General features: G+C 42.9%; 1 long non-coding RNA gene across 1 annotated transcript in view; it reads right to left on the bottom strand.

Moving 5' to 3' along the window:
* Positions 1–243: 243 nt before the first annotated feature.
* Positions 244–20,425, bottom strand: part of LOC131762893 (uncharacterized) — an 86,783-nt gene continuing 66,601 nt past the window's right edge. The window contains exons 3-4 of the long non-coding RNA XR_010842248.1: positions 15,215–15,347; positions 244–403 (exon numbers count right to left, since the gene is read on the bottom strand). This is a non-coding gene — a long non-coding RNA (uncharacterized lncRNA). The remainder of the gene's footprint in view (positions 404–15,214; positions 15,348–20,425) is intronic.

A 20,425-nucleotide genomic window follows, 5' to 3' on the forward strand; every position in this document is an offset into this window, starting at 1 on the left:
GGAAGAGGTGAGAGAACCAGGAGAGGCTGGAGACCTGAAGCCAAGGAGGTAAGAGTTTTAACAAGCAAGGGAAGAGCTGAATATCATCCCAGTTTTCACTGAGTATTGGCAACAGAGCTAAAAATCAACCCTGGATTTGCCCATGGATTAGTCATCATTATGAAGAGAGATGTGAGGGTAATGGCAATATGCAGGGAGTGACCTTACCTTAATTTATAAGGTAAGACGTGTATAAGATAAGAATTCAAAACAAGAAGACCCTGGGCTTCCCTGGTGGTGCAGTGGTTGGGAGTCCGCCTGTCGATGCAGGGGACACGGGTCCGTGCCCCGGTCCGGGAGGATCCCACATGCCGTGGAGCGGCTGGGCCCATGAGCCATGGCCGCTGAGCCTGTGCTCCGGAGCCTGTGCTCCAAAACGGAAGAGGCCGTAACAGTGAGAGGTCCGTGTACTGCAAACAAACAAACAAACAAAATAAAACCCTAATGCAAAGCAAGGAATAATTTGGTTCAATTTTTAAAAAGGTGTGTGGGGGGAGAGTCATTCCACATATTTTTTTCCCCTCCCCTCCCAAATCTACTCCATTAATAAATTATTTTAGTTCTCCTATCAAAATAAATCCCAAGTCCATTTACCTCTTCTCTGGTCTCTCTATGGCTACCACCCTGGTTCAGATTGCTATCATTTCCCTCCTGTACTACTAACCACTTAAATAGTGTCCTGGTTTCATCTTACTCCCCCGAGAAATGATTCTCTGTAGCATTAGCCAAGGAATGTTGAAAAAATGTTAATCAGATACTATTCCCCTGCCTCAAACCTTCAGCTGTTTCCCAATGCATTTAAAATACAACCCTCACTATTGACCCTGGATCTATGCAGCTCTAGTGAATGGACCCCTGATGATCTCTCTTACCTTATCTTCCTCTACACTCCCCCTTGGCTACCAAGTTTAGCACAATGGTCACCTTTCCTTTCCTCTTGCAAGGCGACTCATTCCCACTTTAAGCCCTTTGCACTTGCTATTGCCTCTCCCTGGAGTGCTATCTCTCATGATCTTCCCCATCTTCCTGTTTTTCTCATCTCAACTCCGATGTCACCTTCTTCCATGACATTGGCCTTCCATGGCCTCGTCAATTGAAGTAGCTCTTCCCCCTCCCCCAGTCAATACCCATCTCTCTTTGCCTTCACAGCTCTATTGACATCTAAGTCATCTTGCTGGTTTGTTTATTGTCTGTCTCCCATCTCCAGAATGAAAGCTTCAAGGACACCGGTACCTTACCCATGGTCTTGAATGTGAAAGGATTACTTGAGAGAGATCCAGATTCTACTTCTCCAGGAACAGACAGCAAGGCATTAGGGTAAGAGGTAATGGGTAAACTGCCAGAAGCCGTCCAGCATTGCCAACTGTTGCCTGAGCAAAGCTTGGCGAGAAGTTATGGCATGAGGAAGCAAAGCTCCTCTCCTGGTGGGCGGCGGAAAGCATCTCTTCTGATTCTAGGAAAATTCTTGCTAATAATTGAGGGGGTTTCTGGAGGGTTTAGGCCAAGAAGATGGAAGTATTACAAAGCAAATCCCCCTCGGTACGAGACCACAACAACCCCTGTAACCACAACAGTAGCTATACCCACTGTAAATAATTTACTTTGGAAAAAAGTCCCTTGGTCAGGCAACAAAGGAATGTTTCAATTAAGGAGTAGAAGTTTAAAGGAAGAATTAGATGAGCTATGGCCCAAAGAAGGAATAAGGGATAAAGAAGGGAAGCAAATAGTGGGGTATTATGTACAGGATGCCCCCAAATGGTGGATTATGTGGTATGCCCCCTCTCCGGTATATTGGAGGAAAAAGAGAGAAGAGGAAGGAATTTACTGTAAGTATTTTACGAATGAATTATATGTAACTATGAAAGTTAAAATTGATTGCCTTATGTAGAAAATAGAATTGTATTTTTGCACAATGTGTTTTGGACAAGGTACTGAGAATACTGGGACACAGGCCAATATATGTTGTTAGCTGAAGTAGAAAAGAATAATTAGCTTTCTAGACCTAAACATCCTGTTTGCACGGAAAGATCTTAAGACGGAACAATGCTTGCTAATGTTTCTGTGTATAGGTGTAGAAATGAGGTAATGAGCCAAAAATAGGAGTTACGTAGAAAATGCTGATGCTATTATTTAGAAAATCCTATATAAGAAATGATATGTCAAAAATAAAGCGGTCAGAAGCTTAACAGAAGCTCCTGCACCTACCCCCTTGCCCCGTTTATTTATTTTCTCGCCGACGCCGTTGCCTCCATCTCAGGGACCCCTGGTTCTGCCGGGGCTGGACCTCGGTAGTAAACCTCTGCTTACCCTTTAGAGAAGGAGGGATACGTGGTTCCAAAGGTTTACCCCTAAGGCCTCTGTTTCCTCCAAGACAGCATTGCCTGTAGAGAGTGATGGGGCTGCGGGTGACTTAAGGAGAATAGTACATAATGACAAAAAAAGGGACTGCCCTGTATGGCTGAGTCTCTATCTATGAGTGGAAGCCATACACATCTAGTGGGGCACTCAGTGGTGGGACTGTCTAAAAAGCAGGAGAGAACAGTGAACAAGTGTTGATCCCATAAGCTTATGAATCAGGGGTCCCAGTCTCCCTCATTCCACCTTAGCTCCACACAGCAGCCAAGGTGATTTCACAAGGACACAAATCATATCATGGTGCTTCCCCATTCAGAACCCTTTAAGTGTTTCATTCACTTCAAACCAAATGCAAACCCCTGAAGCTTTATGTGATTTGGTCCCTGCCTATCTTCCTCTCTGACATCATCTCATATCCATCCCTGCTAACACAGTGGACTCCTCTCTTCCCCATAGTTCTCAAGGCTGTTTGCACCTTCGGTCTTTGCTCTTGCTGTTTCCTCCACCTGGACCACTCTACCCTCAGATCTCAGCATGACCAGTTCCTTTATATCATGAACTCAAAGCTCTAATGTCACCACATCAGCCAAGGCCACCTACTCTGAAATAGCCAGCTACCTCTTCACCCCAATCAGGTCATATCACTTCAACCTGTTCATTTTCTCCCAGTGCTTCTTGAAGGTTTCCTCTTTTCTAGGCACTGATCTCAGCATACACATGTGCATATTCATTTATTTAATCCCAACAACAACTAAATGAGAAGGAAGCTTTTATAATCATACTCATGTTCTAGAATAAGAAACTGATGCCCAAAGACGTTAAATAAATTGTTCAAAGACACATCAGTAAACTGTAGAGAAGCTGTGATTTAAACCCAGGCAGTCTGACTCCAGAGCCAGTGTTCTGGAACCCTTTCCAGTATACTTCAGCACACAGCATACAGTAAAGGCTCAACAAATGTCAATTAACTGTATAATCATCAAGGAAATAAGAAATGCAACACAGGGATACACTTTTACTATCTGATAAATTCCCAGGAGCCAAAACTACCCAGCAGACACCCTCACTAGGAAACCAGACCTCCAGAGAAGAAGAGAGGGAAGCCCACTCCAGGAAGTTCTCTACATCAGGACAAACCAGCAAGTCCCCAGGCTGGCAGCAAAGGCTACCCACTCTTGGCTGAATCTTGATGATATCCAGGGGACTTCGTGGACTCCTGAGCAAGATGGAGAGCTGAGAGGGATTTATCAGGAAATACAACTGACTAGGCTTTCACGGATAGAAGGCGTCCTCGCCCACAAACCCACCATTGCCTTCTCCACCTTCACCATGTCTAAGTGAGACACGACACTCTCAGAGGCTTTTGATGGTACCCATGTAACAGGTATCTCTCTAGACCCTAGAGACTAGGATATAACCACCTGTGAATCCTGCATCCAGGACAAGGACAGGACAGGCAGCCTTGGAGGCTGCTATACCAGCCCTGCTCTGAATGCCCTTCAGATATAATGACAATTTCAAACAGACTTCCTGACCCACGCGCCTAAAAGTATGCCTTGCATTATCCTCCATCAGGGCTGGGGCTATACACTGTTAACCAAATAAAATTTTCCATCTTCATGGTCTACCCAGCCACCTGGACTCCAACTTTTAACGCACGTGTATTCCAGTCTTGGATGGCCAGGTCAAGGAAACAACCTAAATGCCCATGGACAGATGAATGGATAACGAAGTTGTGGTACATATATACAATGGAATATTACTCAGTCATAAAAAGGAACAAAATTGGGTCATTTGTTGAGATGTGGATGGATCTAGAGACTGTCATATAGAGTGAAGTAAGTCAGAAAGAGAAAAACAAATATCGTATATTAATGCATATATGTGGAACCTAGAAAAATGGCACAGAGGAACCGGTTTGCAGGGCAGAAATTGAGATACAGATGTAGAGAACAAATGCATGGACACCAAGGGGGGAAAGTGGCGGGGGAGTGGGGATGGTGGTGTGATGAATTGGGTGATTGGGATTGACATGTATACTCTGATGTGTATAAAATGGATGACTAAAAAGAACCTGCTGTATAAAAAAATAAATTAAATTAAATAAAAAATTTAAGAAAAAAAAACAATGACCAAGGGCTTCAAGTTACCACAGATAGAGGTATTCATCTGCCTTCACTTCTACAGCAGAGGTCAGTGAATTCTTATTAGTAGTAGTATTAGTTAGTATTTGGCCCATAGCCAAATCTGACCCCTCTCCCCCACTTGTTTTTGTATGAAGTACAGATAAAATATTTAATTTTACATTTTAAATGGTTATAAAATAACAAGAAAATTAATATTTTGTTACAACTCAAAATTATATGAAATTCGAATTTGTGTTCATAAATAGAGCTTTGCTGGAACACAGCCATGCCCATTTTGCAAGACAATGGTAGAGATGAGCAGTTGTGGCAGAGACCATATGGTCCACAAAGCCTAAAATATGATATGGCCTTTCACAGAAAGTTTGACCTCCCTTGATCTAAACCACTGAGATGATAGAAGTCACTGGACAACTGATTTTGCTAATAAGGGCACTCAGGGTCCAGAGCAATGCAGCTCCCACACATCTTGCATCTTTTCCAGGCTGGTATTTCCCTGATGACTATTCCAGCTTCCTTTAAACACATTAGCCCAATCAGTTGGGCTAAAGTGATATTTTCCCTTCCTGTTCAATTAAGATTGTATTGTTTTCTACATTTCCTGTTGATTTTAATGGTCAAGCTCTTAGAGGTCTCGGGGTACCTTCCTGCTGCCTGTGTATATGATCTCTTCCCTTGGGACAGGGGATAGCAGACACAGTCAGTGCCCTCCCATGTCTCTCAGACCTTTAGGTGGGCTCCAGATGCCTTCCAACTGCCAATATCTGCCTCTTGTTGCCTGGGGACTTTTTTCAGAAATACAATAGGCTTCTTACCTAAACTTCTGGCAGGTGAAAAATGCAAAGGAATTAACACCCCTAGGAGTAACCCTCAACCAGTAACTCTTGAAGTTGGCAGATAAATAGCCCAGCTGTCTCATCCCTTGGGCATGTATTTGCATAATTTCCAAGAAGGTCCTTGTGGGATTAAGCTCTAGTCTCCCACTATAGCAGATCACTTAATATTATGTTATAGTTGCTTTTCCTCCCCTATTTTACTTCTCCTGTTCAGTGTTTCCTGAAATTCCCAAATAACCTGCTTAAACTAGAATTCTTGTCTCAGTCTCTGCTTCAAGAGAATCCAAACTAAACACTGGAACTAAAATTACCCCTCCTGTAGCCCTTGAAGTCGAATCTCCTGGGGGGAAGTTGTACTTTGTATAATATACAGAATCCCCAGGAATTTCAGCTCTTTCAACAAGGGGCAAGATGAGGACTGACTAGAATTAAGTTTGTTCTCTTCCCAAAAGAGGTCAAGAATAAACCCTTGCACTGAGAATACAACCAAGCTTTCCCTAGGTCTCTACTTGTTCCATCATTGGAGACGGTTGCCTGTTACCTGAACATCAAGCTATATTGCCTCAGTTTACACCCATATGTCTAGCGGCCTAATAGACATCATCTGGTTGTAGCCCACACTTCACTTTTATATATGTTATATGTATGTATATATGTTTATGTGTGTCTGTACATATACAAGCACAGAGATTATATATGTATATATAAAATATAACTCAATATTATCTATATCCTCCCCTATTCCAACTCCAACCCACAAAACAAATAAATTAATAAAAGCCTTGCCTTCTGATATTCCTTATTTCACTCATGGTCTCACCCTCCAACACAGTTTCCAAATTTAGAAATATTCTTAGCCATGCCCTCTCTGGCACGCCCCACATGTAGCTGGTCACCAAGTCCTCCGGTGCTGGGGCCAGAGTACCTGTGCATCACTGTTGCTCCTAACATCTCCTAACTGACCTCCTGCTACTAGTCTTTCCTATACCATTTGGCTCTCTGCACTGCTGCCAAAATTATCTTTCAGAAAAAACAATCAATTGTATTCTGCCACCTTGCTTTGAAACCTCTTTGACTCCATTTTGCCTATAGAATAAATTTCAAATCTTCTTGTTATGTCCTTAAGGCCCTTACCAATTGGCCCAGCCTCCCTAGAAGTTAGCTATTTCTCACACATATATGAGTGATTATTTTTCAGATGGATACAGATGCTGTTGAGATGAAGAAAATAAAAAACTCATTTCAAATTTTTACTGAATTCATACTAGTTTTATTCATGTATTTTTCAATCAATGGAACACAAAAATGTATAACTATTATCATGTGGAGCTATAATTTTCTGATGTTTGAAAAAAATTCTCATACTTGAAAAGTTGAGAGTCAACTAGATTTATGTTTTTTTAAGTACTTTTCCAACTTTCAGCACTTATTCACGCTAAGTAACTTTTTAAAGGCAGGGGCATTCAAAGGATGTAGACTTTGAGAACAACAGTATATATGGGCTGAACAATAAATTTGGTCTTGTAACAGCGTAAGCATGTATCTATATAGTGTGGGTGACAGTGGGTGGTGGAAAGGAGATTGGTCTAGGGCTTATATATAGATAAATAGGTCAGGATACTATACTTTATTTTCAATAATTCAATGAAAACAAGTCTGGCTCCTTAGGTAGACTTCAATAAGGAAACTGGAGTAAAGCCACCTGAATTACAATACAATTTAGGCTTCTATAATGTCCTGTAATAAGAAGGGAGGATGGAAACAGTTTTCCCCCCTCGTGAAGCCACTAGTTCTTCAGCAACACCAGGACACCATCTCGTATTGGACAGTCTTCCACTATAGAATCAGAATGTGGTGACTGGAAGAAGCAGACTCTGGATTCACATGGATTTGGCTTCAAATCCTGGCAACACTCTTGGTAGCTCTGTGACCTTGAACAAGTCACTTCTCTGAGTCTCAATTTCTTCATCTATTATGCAAATAACAGATCCATTGTAAAACATTATGACTTTAAATGAAATTAAGTTGTTCTTGTAGGTATTAATGTCTTTTATTCTTTCCCTGTTACTAAAATTACCATGCTCCCAAATATCTCATATATGTTTAAGGCTTCAAACCCCATGTCTGGAAAGATCCTTAGAGCCTATTTAGACCACCTTACTTAGTTTTCAGATATGGAAATCAAAAGAGGTCAGGTAAGTTTCCTGTCATAATATAATGAAGTGATAATATTTGGAATAACCACAAAGGAAAATAAGGAAAAATAAAATTAAAAGATTTTGAGAGTTGCTGAAAATGATCAAGGTCAACAGAGGTAAAACAAAAACAGCCCACACATGTGCATCAGGATAAGGATTTTCTCCAAAAATACTTTTCAGAACCAGAAAGGAAGAAAGCAGATACCAAAGGTCTCCCTGCCTCTGCACCTACTGCTGTTGGAGATGGTTATCCAAATGTCCCTCATGTTTCTGCAGGTCTTGCAAGCAGAGGCACTGACTGCCTTTGAACCAAGCCATCTTTTCAAGAATGTTTGTACAGTGAACAGTTGAGAAATGAAGAGTTTCCCCCTCTAGAGCAAAGGGACGTTTTTCTTACTTCCCATTATAAAAGATTCAGGTTCTCTAAGCTCAGGGCTCTTCTCTGTAACACAACCCACTCACTGCCCATGCAGTTGTCACCTAGCCCTCTTCACTGTCCTGTAGGAATCTGGGTTTAGGGAACCACTGCAAGAAAATGCTGATGCTTGGCTACTGCTATTACTGTAATTAAATCCTTTGTCTCTGATCCAGGGGTCTCATATCTTCTGCCCACATCCATGAAACTGTCTGGCTAACTTGTTAGTTTGCAAGTAGGGGGAAAACATCTCAGACTTTCCACAGTTCTGGACATTTGCTAAGTATTATCAATGATCAAAGCTGGCTTTAAGTCCTTAAAGCAGAAACTTTAAAATAGGCTCCCCTGACCGCCTCATGCAGACTACTAGCAAGTAAGGCAGACCCAGAAATAGTAATAATAACAATTAGTGTATGGAAACTCTTAGCGCCCCATTAAAATCCCCTTTGGATCTTTTCTAGCAGGTCTGTGATCTAATCCCCCAGCTTCGGAGGGCTTTGCTGCTAACAGCAGGCACCTGTGACCTTCTCCAGAGGCTTGACCTTGGGCACCAGAGCTACCTCACCTGTGCAGAGTACAGGAAGTGGCTGGGGGTTTATATTTCTTCCAGGAAGCCTTGAAGACAATGACTGACTGAAGTAGAAGTAGGGGTGCCCTGCTTCTTTTCCTCAAGGGTGGATAAGCTCTATGGGTATAATTTATGCTCCAGAAGTTCCTGTGGGATCAGGTTGAGACTGACTGATTGTGATTTGGGCCATTTGAGGGCCTTCAGGTAGTTTAATTTCACCCTTTGCTGTATTCCCAGCATTCAAACAGGCCTAGCAGAAATCCCATCTAGGAAACTGCCCAGCCCAGAAAAAACTCCAATCTGAAAACTTGGCAGCAACAGGCCCAGTTCAGGCAGCAGAAGAATGCTTTTCCTTGGCAGCTGTACTGGCATCTGGGGAAAGACCTGAAATAGGAAGAGCCTAGAGGGCTTCTCTAGGGAAAGTTTATACAGTTGGGAAGCAGAAGCAGGCTGCTAGTCCTCCCTGCCACCCTAAAAAGACCACTGCTGTCCATGTATGGCTGCAAATCCAGTTCATAGGGCTACCATGACACTACATCCACAATGAGTCTCGTCTCAACAGCACCCCTTGACTCCTACCTGCAGGCAGCCTAAGGATGCTGTGATGGTTAAATTTTATTTGTCAACTTGGCTAAGCTATGACAGCCAGTTTGATAAAACATTAGTCTGGAGGTCGACGTGAAGGAATTTGGTAGGTGTGATTAATTTCTACAATCAGTTAACTTTAAGTAAAGCAGATTACCCTTGACAATGTGGGTGGGCCTCATCCTATTAGTTGAAGGCCTTAGCAGCAAAAACAGGTTTCTGGAGAAGAATTCTTCCTCAAGACTCAAGATAGAGGTCCTACCTGAGTTTCCAGCATGTTAGTCTGCCCCACTGATTTCAGACTTGTCACCCCCCACATAACTGCATAAGCCAGTTCCTTAAAATAAATCTCTTTACATACAATTACACACAATCTCCTATTGGTTCTGTTTCTCTAGAGAAACAGATACAGGTATGTTCCACCATTCCCAGTCTCAAAGGCCCCAGGAAAACATGACTATGGTCTTCATTTTAGCCAGTTCTTCAGCCACATTCAACCTAACTGAACTTGAGCTAACCAGCCCCCTAGGCTTATACTTCCAGATTGTAAGTATATCCCTACGATTATGTGTCTGCCCAGTGCCCAACTGCAGTCAGCTGCTCTTTTGCACACGCTTTAGACAGGTAGCTGATTACATAGCTCAGCTACCTATCCAGCCGCCACGGAACAAGCCTAGAGCCAATCTCCACCTTCCTTCACACAGAACACCCTATAACCCCAAAGTACACTTTTCCTCTGCCATCTCCCAGCACCCTTTTCCTCCTGGAACCACTGGCACAATCCAGTGCTTAGCAAACTTCCTGGCATATGGAGGTGCTCACGAAAAATCGGAAAGGTTGTCATTTAGCAAGCTCAGGAGCTCCAAGAGGATTTTTGAGAACTCTTCTGGTGGACCAAGGAAAGTTAGAAAGTCCATCCACCCCCTCCCTCAAGTGGTAGATCACTGGCATCTCAGTGGAATGGTATACCGTCAGGGTCAACTCCTCCTCACCTGACTGTACTCACTGGAGCACAGGTCAAGGTTCCCTTCCAGGAAAACTGTTTCTGCTAAAGGGAAAGGAGTCTTAACCAAGAACAGGTAAATTGCCAAGTATAACCATATCTTGTCTCGGTCATCATGTCCCCTGCTCCAGCCTCCTTAGTACCAGCCATATTTGATCTACATGCACAAGCATTCTGGGTTTTACCTCCTGTTTGGTCAGTGCTCTGCACCCAGCTTTGTTCTTTCATAAGCTCTCATTTTGAGATTCTGGACTCTGGAATCAGAGATATACATTTTAGAATCCTGGCTTTATCACTTACAAGCTGGGTGACATTAAACCTCAGTTCCTTCACCTGTCAGGTGGAAGCCATCTAACAACTTTCCAGGACTGCTGTGGGTTTAGAAGTAATCAGAGAATTAGTGAGATCTAGCAGAGCATCTGGCACACAGTAGGAGCTTTGAAAATGTCAGCCATTAGGGAGTTCCCTGGTGGCCTAGTGGTAAGGATTCTGGGCTTCCACTGCCATGGCCTGGGATCAATCCCCAATCAAGGAACTGAGATCCCACAAGCTGCATGGCATGGCCAAAAAAAAATGTCAGCCATTGTTATTATCATTGTGGGATGAAAGTTAATATTTGACATCCAGGCACCACCACAATTATTTTTGTAAAAAAAGACATCTTACACCTGGGCCAGGATAGCCTGCAAACCCTTCCAGACTGGAGGACCTAAGCAGAAGACTTCCCAACTACTCCCATAAGTCTGCAACAAACTTAAGACAGGAAATATTAAAAACTACCTAAAGTTTTTATATTTTGAAATTTCAATTTTCTTAGCCATTTACAATCTTTGAGCTTCACTCTTCCATATGTGAAAGGAGCTGGTCTGTCAGCTTCCCCTAATGGTAGCTCACAAAAATAACTTTTCATGAGAAGTCTATAGAAAATTGAATAAATTCCTATGATTCTCAGCTCTAAATGCACATCATAAGTAACCCCTGTACAGCTTTGCAAAATGTTCTCACACTGGATCTCCAAGAAATATTCCACTTCTATGGGTCTCTGTGTGGCCTGGATGATTGCATCTTCTAAAAGCCCCCTTGGAGATTCTGATGACCAACCAAGCTTGAACACCACTGACTTACTCTCTGATTATAGATAACTCAAAACTATACAGAGAGATGTGATGCAGAAATAGATGCAGACTTGCACCACAGGGGCTGCGGGCAGCCCTCAGCTGTTCTCAGCCTGCTCTCTGTTCCCCCACCCCCGCCCTTGGCACCTCTGCATTCTGCTTGTCTGGATACATTAGTTCAGACTGCAAGTTACCCAACTCCCGCAGGGTTCCAGCAGGGCTTCAAAGGCCTGGAGGCCCTGCTGCGCTAGGCAGATGCTGCCTCAGACCAGCAGTCCAGAGGAAAAGGGGGATGGGTAGGAAGGAGCTGTGTATAGAATAGAAGCAAGGAGCAGAGAAAAGGGAGAGGGTGAGGGGTAAAGCTGTATTTATGCACCTGGCCGTCAGAAAAGAAGTATGACCAAGTAAGAGGGGTTTCTGCAGAGAATAACAAGCCCCTCCCAGCCATTCAGAGGCTGCCTGGTTTGCTGCACTGTACAGAATGCTGCTTCTGTTCACATCTCTTTTAGAGAAAATTATTGCCTACCATTGTTATGTTCCCCTGCATCTTATTCCTGTCCCCACTCTGTGACTGTATAGTATCGGTAGGTTCTCTCTCCTCCTATTCTCATATCTGGTAGCAGGATGCAGTGGTTAGCTGGCACAGATTTGTTGCTCCGCAGATTTGTGTTGCATTAATGAATGGTGAGCTGGTAGACTGCCCTCCCCACATGTACACACACAGTGCCCCAGACTCTAGATGCCATTCTACTTTGTCCCCAGGCAGAATGCATCCCTCCTTCCTCTGGGTCTGCAGCATTTGGCACTTCACTTATGGTTACTCCAGTCTAATCTGTCCTGTAGATCTTGGGTTACGTCTGTGTCACTACTGCCAGGCTGTGAGCACCTCAGGTAAATGGGTTGCTTTGTCCGCCAACTCCCGGCACAGCACTGTCATTAAGTAGGCTCTTGAATATTTGCTACCTTCAAGCCAATTTTCTATCTCCATATTATTTCACTGTCATCTGGTTTCTTCATCACTTGGAATAAAATCAATGAAGGGGAAGAAACACCGAGTAGGAACCTGGTCATACAGCTACAGATAACCTATAAGACCTCTTGAGTTTCCATATCTGTCCACCAACTGGACTGAATCAGCTCCAAGGACACCCAGAGATTGAAGCACTAAACATATAGAGGATATCTGGAAGCATGGCACTGGGGAAAGCAAATGAACCTGTATAAATTCCCTGCAGATCAACCTTACTTCGTAGAAACCTCACCATTACTTTGAAATGTGTATTTTATTCCCATTTGAAGAACAAAAAAGAGAGTCTCAGAGCTTTGATTTGTTTAAGGTCAGAGAGAATGCCTAGGATTGGAACTCAAACCTGTCTGAACCCACAGCCCACTCTCTCCACACACTGCTTCACCAGTGGGAGACTGACCACACAAGACAGTGTCTTGGGGATGGTGCTGAAGAACCATAGCTTCATTAGGATGGAAAATAGTTTTCATCCTCCCTTTTATCACAGATTGTAATAGAAGACAGAGTTTCACAGTATGACATTTCTATATTACTAAATCATGTCCTTTCCGAACTCTGCCTTTATTCCCCTTTTGGAGCCATTTTAAAAGCTAGGGGCATTTAAAATTTTTATTTGAATTATTGAGAATGAAGATAAAATCATTCCCAGCTTTTTATAGGCCTTAGGGCTTGTATTCCTAAACCATCCTACCTCCACCATCCTACCTTACAATTTCCCCCTTCTACTCCCCCCAATATACATAGAAAACCAAATTTATCAGTCCAAGTACACCCTTGAACTTAGAGTCCATATCCTTCTACTAACTTTGGCTAACTAAGAAAGTTTCTTGAAATAAACTCTGAAACCTGGAAGACATATTTCATGAGAATCTAATCTAGTTGTTTTCTCAATATTTATGAGACTACCTTTCCTACCTAATATAAAAATGCATCTCCACCTGATAACAGTTGTGCTTTTTAAAGTATCCATTGATTGAGAAAATAGTCAAAATGATAAAAAGTCAAAATGAATTCAGTCGAGTTTGGATATGTTTATATTTTCTGCATCTATATGGCATCTATAATCCATCTGAAAAGTAATCACTTGTGTATGTATGAAAAATAGCTGACTGCAAGATAGGCCAGGCCAATCATCAAGGGCCTTGGGCAGCATACCAAGGAGATTCATATTTATTTTGTAGGCAAAATGGAGTCAAAAGTTTTAAAGCAAACTGACAGGACCAGATTGATTTTTTTTTTTCAGAAGATAATTTTGGCAGCAGTATAGAAAGCCAATTGTGAAATGGGAAAAACAATGGCAAGAGCTCAGGAAGGAAGTGGAAAATGACATTGGATCCACAGTGATGCAGAGATAACTCTGACCCCAACATTGGAGGACTTGGTAAGCAACCAGGTACGGGCAGTGCAGGAGATGGAGGGGCCAAGATGTCTCAAGATTCAGAAACTTTTGGAGACTGTTACCTCGAAAAGAATAAGGAATACCAGAGGAGGTGTGTACTTTTCGGATGGGGTTAGGGGTTGGAATTGGTGAAATGGTTGGTGAGATTGAATGGATTTATATGTATTGTTTGAAATGATAGGGTACATTCAGGTACTGTCTCTCCTCCATGCCACTGGATATTAAAGTCTGATAATGAGGAGACCTGAGCTGGATCTTTAGGCAGCAGTAAATTGTAGTTGTTATGACAATAGCTTACAAGTCAGACAGACCTTGGTTCAAATCCACTTACTAGCTGGCTTGAGCAAAATCCTGAACTTTACTGAGCCTTAGTTTCCTCATTGGGAAAATTGGGATAATTAATACCCACAACAAGGGTTTCTTACAAAAGACTGCAGGGTTTTTTAAAATTAAAGACTATATATATTAGTAACTCACATGGCATATAATAGCTGCTCGACAAATAGCAGGTGCTGTTATGTAGACTGCAAGCCACCAGAGTAAGTGGTACCATCTCCTGATGTAGTGAAATTTATCTTTCTTGGAGAGCAAAAGAGAGAAAAATAAAGGGCAGGGCCCTGGGGATGCCACACTAGAGAAACAACCAAAGGAAGGGCAGGCAAAAAAGGCTGAGAAGACAAGAAAGAAATCAGGAAAAGAGGGTGACCTGGCTGTCACTGGAGGAAAGGGCTTCAACAAGCAGAAGGTGGGTCCAATTCTTGAAGCTATGGACCAATCATTAATCTTGAATTAGTAAGGAAACCATAATGCCCTGAAGAGTGACGTGAGGATAATGGCAACCCACTGGGGCAGTATTCAAGCACTCCTAGAGCTATGAAAGGTGAATTATCAAAACCATTATACAATTACAAGAGAGAGAACATAATCTGGATTAAAAATGAGAGCATAATTTAAAATGAGAGCATAATCTGTACTAAAAATGAGAGCATTGACATTGCCAAAAAAATGATGCATCTATTTGACATACCTGGAGCAATTAATGTCTACTGCTAAAGTTTCCTCTACAGATGCAAGAAAAAAAGTAATCCTTGTGATTTACTATGCTGTATACCTGTTAATATTGTACATCAACTATACTTCAGTAAAAATAAATAAAAAGTTTAAAAAAAGACATAACCTTATCAAGAGTAAAGAGCCTGTTTTACTCTAAAAAAGGAATCAAAATTTCAAGTTAAAGATAATTGTCCAAACAAAAAAAATGTGCAAGTACTCATCTATCACTCATCTAAACAATCCAATCCATCAACAACTGCTGTTAGCTCTATTTCCAAAATCAATTCCAAATTCAACCCCTTCTATGGTGGCTTTCTCCTTTGTTAATTTAGCTAAATTGGAGCTTTATTTCCAAGAATTCCTGTGGGTTACATTTTGACATAAGAGAAATTTGCAGGAGATTTCACTCTCCAAAGCAAAGCAGTAGCCATTAAAGTCTAAAGGTCAGTACAGGGTGCCCTGCGGCAGTTCACTTACGTTGTTACAGTTTCACTTGTTGGTTCACCTTCTTGGAGCAGGGAAGCAGCTGTGCCCGGAGCTTCTCCACCTCCCTCCAAGTCTCCTCTTCTGTCCTCTCCACATCCTGGATCAGGTACTGGGGGAAGGTCACCTGCAATATTAAGTTAGAGGCACTGAGAGATAGATGTAATCCCAATTTGTCCCTAGTCTCCCCTGCTTCACGTTCAGCTTTTCTTCTCAACTCCTGGACCTACTGACTTCAGTGGCCTCAGGCCTCCACTAGACAGAGAGGCACCAGCTTTCTAGAGACTTCTCTATCTCCTCCCACAATTGTGTAGGTCTAAATCCTATAATAAATCCCATATTCCATATTATTCACAGTGGTTTTTTGCCCTGATGGAACCCTGACTGATATAGAAATTAAAACTAAAAGTGATTCCAGGGAACAGAAACTTAGGGATCATTCTCTAAATTAGCTTTGGGTTATCTGGAGCTGATTTCCTGATATAGTTAAAGAGACAAGACTAAAGGAGACAGTGGTAGTTTATGACATGCAAAAGATTTAGTTGAAGTATCACCTGGAGACAGCTGTAATCAAGTGTCAACAGAAGGCAAGGATTTGAGTGAACTAACTGCTATCAAGGAAGATTTTAATGAAAATAAAAAAGTTTGGGAGTGAATGAGTGCTTCTAAGTGCACTGAAGAATGTGGTGGGGGGAAAGAAACTGATGAGCTTAAGGATTTATAACTGTCCTGAAAGATAAGGATATCCTGGACCACAAGACCAAGATTTCTGAAAACCAAACATGAATTTAATCCTTTGGGTGGCTGAATTACAACACAAGTTGAATTCTCAACTTTGCAGCATTTCTTATGTTAAGGTTAGGACACAGATTGAGAAGAAATACGAATTAAAATTTGCGATAGGAATATGGGAGCAGATTCCCATGAAGCCGGGGACCTTGAACCCCTAAATTCTACTGATCCTCAAGTCCCAGCAAACCCCAGGAGGTAAGCTATGAAGTGTGACTCACAAGGAGGTCAATACACACCTCGCGAATTGCAATATTTTGTCAGTACACATTGACAGAACCTCCGTAATGTGCAAGAGAATGGATCTTAAATTGTATTAGACCAGGGAAGAAGAAATATATTGTTGGACCCTCCGAAATTAGTTTCTTTAAGTGCACAAAGCAGAGATTCTGAAATCAGTGTGTTAGCTCGAGAGGCTGCAAATGACCCTAAACCTGGAGTTACAGGTACTTTACACTAAATGAACTTGAAGTTACATAAGCTTCTTGGTATACTGATGAAGGGATCCAAAGGCTTTGGAAAAATGACATGCTTAAGTGGATTTATTATGCAATACTTGTTCAGATACCCCTAACTACGTCTCCCAGAATGGTCCAGCAGATATACCTTCCACTAAGGCTTTGAGAAATGCATTGGGGAAGGAAGCCCAGCTTCCATAAAGAGCGCTATGGTGGCTGTTCTCTAAGGGTTAGAGATGAGAGGGGGAAATGCTGCCATCCAACTGGGGTATCTGAATTCAATGGGGAGAATGAGATCCTGGCCTGGCAGGAGCCAGTTGGTAGCATTTAATCACAGAAGACAAGGAAGATATGGTTATCACAATGGGCAGCAGAGCTGAAAGTCAACAGAAGAGTCCGACCCATGGAGACCTTTGACTTTCGATAGTTGATTGTGATGTCCCTAGAACTGAAATAGGTGATCACCCTACTAATGTCCAACTTGATTAGTATAAGTAGTGTGGCGAAAAGAAGTCATACGTGATTCAGCAATAAAGAACTGTGGACCCTCAACCAATTGCCAGTTCATGGGCCCAAAGCCCCTTGAAAGAAAGGAAGACAGGGTCTCCTCAAGGAACACTCCTACTAGGCAATGAAAAATGTACACTCTAAGTCTTCCTTCCAGCCAGAGTCGTCTTCAACTTAGGGCAATCTTACCCTCCAAAGGGTAGCTGTCAACGTCTGGAGACATTCTGGATCGTCACAACAGGGTAGAAGCTAGGGATGCTACTAAACATCTTACAATGTACAGGACAGTCCCCCAGTGACAATGAATTATGTAGCCCAAAATGTCAAGAGTGCTAAGGTTAATAAATCCTGCTTTTCCCAAGAGACCTGTGACCACTGAGTTCCAACAAGCAGAAAGTGGGTCAACATCATCACAATTCGCAGTCATTCAGGAGGACCAGGGCTAAACATTAAGCTTGGGATTGGCATATATGATAAATCAGAGTCACAGCACAGACTGAAGAGTGGTGTGTGGACGGTGCTCAGGCACCCTTAGAACTCTGAAAGTTTAATTACCCCAAACATTACATAACTGCAAGAGGGAGAAAGTAATCTGGATTTAAAATAGAATATAATTAAACATAGTAACAAACTAAAATTTGTGTTTAAAGTAAAAATGTCAAGTGATCCTTTTTCACTTACAAATCCAATTCATCAACAACTGTAATCCAAAAATCAATCCTAAACCCTACTCTTCCCATCTCTCCCACTTCTGTTATCCCCTCATTGAAGCCACTGGCATGTCTCTCCTAGAAAAGCCACTTTAACAGCCTCTTTACTTCCTCCATTGTTCCTGGAGAACCTATTCTTGATATGCTGCTGCCAAGTGGTCCTCTTACAATGTGAATTACTCATGACACTTCTGAGCATCACAGAGAGTACAGCTGAGGATGTGAGATCACAGTGTGGGGGATGAAAGTGGGAACTCTTCCCTACCTTGAAGGAAAGCTCAGAGGTATGAGTAAAGAAAACACTGACCCAGTTTTGCTCTGCTTGATGGAGCAAATATGGAAGGTCTCCTTGGTTTTCCTGCATCCATTCCTGGTCTTGCCACCCTTCCACACACACTCTCACAAATTACTCTTCAAAGCAGAAGAGTGACCTATTCAAACCATAAATCAGGTTGCTCAGCATAAAACAAACACCCACAAGGAGCCTTCTGGAACCAGCACCTAATCCAAGTAGTCCCGAGTAGGGCCTGAGGGTCTTACAGCCTTTCATCTCTCCAGGTGATTCTAATGTGTAGCCAAGGCTGAGACCCACTGGCCTACAGCTGTGCTTCTCAAAAATCTAATGTGCACACAAATCACCTGAGAGGCTTGTGGACTTTACTTTCTCACCCCAGCAGGGCTGGGTGGGGCCTAAGATGCTACATTTCTAACAAGCTCCCCAAGGGGTGCTGATGCTGCCGCCTGAGGACCACGCTCTGAGTAGCCAAAGCCTGGGAAGGTAAATCATTGCTTTCCTCTACCCAAATCACCCTTGCTCATAAATGCTTGAAATCATATTTTTCACCCTCTACCAGCCCTCCAGTTTCTCAGCCTCCTAGACCCACCAATAGCTCTGCAGCCAGCCAGCTCAGGACAGAATCTGTGGACAAAAGAACGACAGAATGATGATGTTCACTATGGGAAACACTATATTTCTTCCCACTGTACAGTAAGGCTTCCTTCCAGGTAAAATTAAGCAAAATTCAGCCCTGCTATGTCCCATTGGAGACTGGATCTTCAGAGGGAGAGGTTAAAACCTAATCACAGTACCCTCCTCTCTCTCATATGCATCTAGAACAGTTTCTCAACCTTTTAATTATTATCATCTCCCTAAGGAGCATTGTTAGACTTTTTTAAAAATAAATTTATTTATTTATTTATTTTTTGCTGCATTGGGTCTTCGTTGCTGTGCGCAGGCCTTCTCTAGTTGTGGTGAGCAGGGGCTACTCTTCTTTGCGGTGCATGGGCTTCTCATTGCGGTGGCTTCTCTTGTTGCAGAGCACGGACTCTAGGCGCACGGGCTTCAGTAGTTGTGGCTCACGGGCTCTAGAGAGCACGCTCAGTAGTTGTGGCTCATGGGCTTAGTTGCTCCGCGGCATGTAGGATCTTCCCGGACCAGGGCTCGAACTCGTGTTCCCTACATTGGCAGGCGGATTCTTAACCACTGCGCCACCAGGGAAGCCCCTAGACTTTTTTTTTCTGACTGCAATCCCTCCCCCATGAAATGTTAACACCACACATACTCTCGCCCTTTGTAGGGACACAAAACATTGTTAATACCTGTGTTTTTTGCTGCCCCTTTGTGGACAATATCACCCTCAAGGAGTGCAGAATCTGAGATCTTCCATTCACTCATTCCAACCACCCAGCTCCCAGGCCTGGTGTGTAGACCACACACTTATACACTTTTCTCCAGCCTGACCCTTCCAGCCCAAGTTATACATTAGAGAGGACACTGTTTTTAGAATCACACAAACCAAGTTAAACCCAGCCTCTGCTATTTACAAGTTTTGGGACCTCAGGCAAATCTTTCCCTTTCTTATCCTAAGCATCTCAACTGTTAAATGAAATCAAAATATTCACACTGAAAAATTGCTGTGAGGTATAGGCGGGGAGGGGAAGTGCCCTGTAAAACATAGATTATAATGCCCAGCACAAGGCAAGTGTTTCATAAATGGTCGTAACTGGCCATGATTTGGGGGTTGCTCTCCAGAGCTTCATACCTCAGTTGAGATCAGATCCTTAGCACCTGGCTCCAGTAGCACCTTGATGGCCTTGTATACCAAGCCAAATGAAGATTAGACGTCTGGCATCGGGCCACAGGGCACCAAGGAGAAAGACACATCTTCCCTGGAGCATCTACCTGAGAACCAGGAGACTCTAAAGCAGTCCGGAGAGTATTACTGGAGTTGGATACAGAGCTGAGAGGGACTTACCAGCACAAGTAAATGTACAGCTTGCAGCCAAGGCCACTGCTATCGATTCGTAGTCCTGACCCAGTCTCTTCACCTCATCACTACCCTTGATGTCTACCTCCTGGGCAAGAATAGGTCTGGGCAGCCCAGAAGTGCCACCCCACTCCTCTTCTCAAATGCCCCTGGAAACTCTAACTAGAAGCCCATTTCCAGCAACATGCCCAGCCTCCCTCACCATATGGACCCTAACTTGTCTCCAGAAATGCCCTCCCCCACCCCACCAAAAAGTACTGGCCACCACTCTCCTACTTATCAAAGAGATTCTCCATCTTCACAGACTATCCATCACCTAGACTGTAACCTTCACCGCCAGGGCATACCCCTACTTTGCAGAGTACCATTCAAGCTGGGTACATTGTTCTTCTCCTGTCAAGTCCGGCCACAACCAGAAAGAGTGAATCAGCCCTTTTGCCTTCTACTCTACAGACATCGTGGCTGCCATACTCC

This window comes from Kogia breviceps, chromosome 9, assembly GCF_026419965.1.
Source record: "Kogia breviceps isolate mKogBre1 chromosome 9, mKogBre1 haplotype 1, whole genome shotgun sequence".
NCBI lineage: Eukaryota > Metazoa > Chordata > Mammalia > Artiodactyla > Physeteridae > Kogia > Kogia breviceps.